Source organism: Canis lupus, chromosome 3 (genome assembly GCF_003254725.2).
Source record: "Canis lupus dingo isolate Sandy chromosome 3, ASM325472v2, whole genome shotgun sequence".
Lineage (NCBI taxonomy): Eukaryota > Metazoa > Chordata > Mammalia > Carnivora > Canidae > Canis > Canis lupus.
This window is the reverse complement of record NC_064245.1, coordinates 52,594,951-52,599,385: the sequence shown is the minus strand read 5'-3', so window position 1 is coordinate 52,599,385 and position 4,435 is coordinate 52,594,951.

Genomic DNA, 4,435 nt, shown 5'->3' with positions numbered 1-4,435 from the left:
TACTGGGTATTCCCAAACCACAGGTGTCCACCAGAGAGTCCACAGACTCAGATACCCCTCTGCAGTGATCGGTCCCCAATACTGAGAAGGAGGAACAGAATGCTGCAGAGGATGCTCAGCAGACTATTGTCTTAAGGACTTAAAGGGCTGTTACTTAGAGGAGGCATTTGTCTTGCTCAACGTGGTTGTAGGACAGATCTCTGGCTCAATATCAAAAAGAATTTTCTTTTTCTAAAAACTAATTTATTATGTATTTAATGTTTGAACAGGCAATACGTTCACTGGAAATGTATTAAAGGCACACAGTGAAAGTCTACCTCCTAATGCTATCCCCTTGTTACCTATTTCTCACTCCAGTCCCCACCTTCACTCCAGACACTGATCTTAGTAGTGACTTGTATATGCTCCCACAGGGGTTTATTTCCTTTTGGATTTTTGTTTTTTTTATTTTTTTTCTAAAGTTTTATTTATTTAAGTAATCTCTAGACCTACCTAATGTGGGGCTCAAACTCCTGACCCCGAGATCAAGAGTCATATTCTCTTCCAGCTGACCAGCCAGCCACCCCTCCTTTTGAGTTTTTAAAATTTAACTTTAGAGGCACCTGGGTGGCTCAGTTGGTTAAGCCTCTGACTCTTAATTTCAGCTCATGTCATGATCACAGGGCTGTGGGATTGAGCCCACGTGTGAGGCCCAGCACTCAGCATGGAGTCTGCTAGAGATTCTCTGTCTCCCTCTCCTTTTGCTCTTCCCCACCCATCCCCACCTACTCGCATGCGCAAAGGCACACACTCTCTCTCTAAATACATAAATAAATCTTTTAAAAATAAAATTTAACTTTTAGTTGTGGCAAAATTCACATAACATGAAAGTTACCATTTTAACTTGTTTTTAGGTGTACCATTCAGTAACATGAAGTCCATTCATATTATACAAATATCACTAACTCTCTTCATCCTTTTTTCATCTTCCGAAACTGAAATTCTGTCCCCTTACACACAAAGTCCTAGTTCTCCCCTCCCACCAGCCCCTGGCAACCACCATCCTTCTTTCTGTCTCTATGGATTTGTCTAGTCTAGGTCCCTCGTGTAAATACAAACATACAGTAGTTGTCTTCTTGTGACTGGCTTATTTCAGTTAGCAAAATGACCTCAAGGTCCATCCATGTTGTAGCATGTGTCAGAATTTTCTTCTTTTTAAAGGCTGATTAATATTCCATTATATGCATCCATTATATGCTGATTAATATCCCGTTGTATGTATACACCACATTTTGCTTATCCCTTCATCCATCAGTGAACACTTGGGTTGCATCTACCTTTTGACTATTGTGCACAATGCTGCTAAGAACATGGGGATATAAATATCTTTGTATACTCTGCCATCAGTTCTTTTGGATGCATACCCAAAGGTGGAATTACTGACTAATCTGGTCACTTAATTTTTTAAAAGACTTTATTTATTCATGAGAGGCACACAGAGGGAGAGGCAGAGACATAGGCAGAGGGAGAAGCAGGCTCCATGCAGGGAGCCCGATGTAGGACTCCGGGATCACGCCCTAGCAGATACTCAACCACTGAGCCAACCAGGCTTCCCCTGGTCACTTTATTTTTAATTTCTTGAGGTTTTGTATTATTGAGTTTTGAGGCTTCTTTCCATATTCTAGACTCAAGTCCATTATCAGATATGTAACTTGCAAATATTTTCTTCTAGTCTGTCATTTATCTTTTCATTTTCCTAACAGCATCATTCAAAAATCAGAAGTTCTTACCTTTGATTTTATCAAAAAAATTATGGATCATGCTTTTGGTGTCATATCTAAGAAATTTTTGTCTAGCCTAAGGCCACAAAGACTGTCTCCTGGCTTTTTGAGAACTTTTATAGTCTTTAATTTTACATATAATTCCAAAATCCATTTTGATGTAAATGTTGTTAGAGAGTGTGAGGCATAGATTAAGGGTTTTTTTGTTTTGTTTTGTTTTAAGTTGGCCAGTGTGCAGCCCAAGATGTGGCTTGAACTCATGACCCCCAGAGATCAAGACCTAAGCCGAAATCTAGAGTTGGACATTTAGCCAACTGAACCACCCAGGTGCCCCATTTTATATATTTTTACATGGCTAGCCAATCATTCTGTTCAAAGTTTGCCCTTTCCTCATTGAAATGCCTTTTCAGCTTTGTCAAAATTCAATTGACCATGTACGTGTGGGTTTATTCCTGGACTCTTGTTCCATTGCTATCTTTTGTCACTAAAACACTGTCTTGATTTTTTTTTTAAGATTTTATTTATTTATTCATGAGAGACAGACAGAGAGAGAGAGGGAGAGAGAGAGAGAGAGGCAGAGACACAGGCAGAGGGAGAAGCAGGCTCCATGCAGGGAGCCTGACGTGGGACTCGATCCCAGGTCCCCAGGATCAGGCCCTGGGCTGAAGGCGGCGCTAAACCGCTAAGCCACCCAGGCTGCCCTGTCTTGATTTTTTAAAGGTTTTATTTTTTTATTCTTGAGAGACACACAGAGAGATGCAGAGACATAGGCAGAGGGAGAAGGAGGCTCCCTTCTGGGAGCCCAATGTGGGGGTGGGGGGACACTCAATCCCAGGACCTTGGGACCATGAACTGAGCTGAGGGCAGACACTCAACCACTGAGCACCCTCAGATGCCCCACTGTCTTGATTATCATAACTTTAGAGTAAGTCATGAAATTAGGGGTGAATTCTGCAACTTTGTTGTTCTTATTTGTAATTCTTTTGCTATTCTAGTTCCACTGCCTTTCCAAATAAACTTTAAAATCAGCTTGTCGGTTTCTACTAAAAAAAATAAAATGATGGAAGTTTTGGTACAATTGCATTGAATCTACAGACTGATGTTGGGAGAATTTTATTAAGCCTGGATTCCAACTCATGAACATGATATATCACTACATGTTTTCAGCTTTCTTTTTCTTTCACCCGTGTGTTGCAGTTTTCAGCATACAGATCTTGCACGTTTTGTTAGATTTCTACCTACGTATTCCATGTTTTCTGGTGCTATTGTAAATGATGTTTTCAAAATTTGTTTTGAGGGGCAGCCCCGGTGGTGCAGCGGTTTAGCGCTGCTTGCAGCCCACAGCGTGATCCTGGAGACTCCGGATCAAGTCCCACTTCAGGCTCCCTGCATGGAGCCTGCTTCTCCCTCTGCCTGTGTCTCTGCCTCTCTCTCTCTCTCTCTCTCTCTTGCTCTGTATCTCTCATGAGTAAATAAAACAAAATTTTAAAAACAAACAAAATTTGTTTTGATTTCTACTTGTTTATTGCTTATATATAGAAATAAGTTTGATTTTTGTATATTGAACTTATATGCCATGACCTTAAGTTCACTAGTTAAACGTATTAATATTAGTTAATACATAATAACACTTACTAATGTTTTGATATTAGTTAAAATTGCAATCCAATCCTTTCCTTTTTTTTTTTTTTAAGTTTTATTTATTTGTTCATCAGAGAGAGAGAGAGAGAAAGGCAGAGACACAGGCTGAGGGAGAAACAGGCTCCATGCCGGGAGCCGACATGGGTCTCTATCCTGGGTCTCCAAGATCACACCCTGGGCTGAAGGCAGCGCTAAACTGCTGAGTCACCAGGGCTGCCCTAATCCTTCCCATTCCTGACCTAGTTTTGCATACTACCCCTCCTCTTTTTTGCTATAGCGTTTATTACTTGCTAGCATTTTATAATTTACCTGCTTTGTTTAAAGTCTATTCTCCCCATTAGAAGGTAACATTCTCAAGAGCAGAGATTTTTGTCTGTTTTATTCACTGATTTATTACTAAGTGTATCGTAAGTGCTCAGTACATAGTACTTAATACATAACATTTGATTGAATGGATCAATAAATAGTCCATGGTATCCAGAGAATAATTGGGCCACGTTGAGAGATAAAATGCTTCTTGCCACTTAAGGTGTCCCCTGAAGGCAGACTGGGGATCAAAGATAAGATTCAGTCCTCAGCAGACCAGGTCAGTTAGACAAGGTGACCTTTAAGCACCATGTGCCTGAACGGTCTGGGTGGCAGGTGTGTGCCGTGAGGGGCAGGTAACTTCAGAGCAGCTGCAAGGGGAAGGCAGCGGATTCCAACACCTTGTCCTGTTTGGGAGAAGCCTCTTCCCATTCCCTGGGAGTGGGCAGCACAGAACCAGTGCCCAGGAACTTCTTTAAAAATATCACAGCAGCTGCTCAGAACACAGAAAGGGGAAGACTGGCTCTTAGGGACCCATTGTGCCATCTTTACTAAAGATGTGAGCACCTCCTTTGTTCCTCCACAAAGCCTGTTAGGAGGCAAAAAGTGGATGTGTCTTGTGCACTTGTTTATCCCCAGAGCCCAGCACAGTGCCTGGAACAGAAAAGGATCCCTAGTGAACACTTGCACCAGGCATGCCCTTAGAGGACACAATAAAAGAAAAAAAA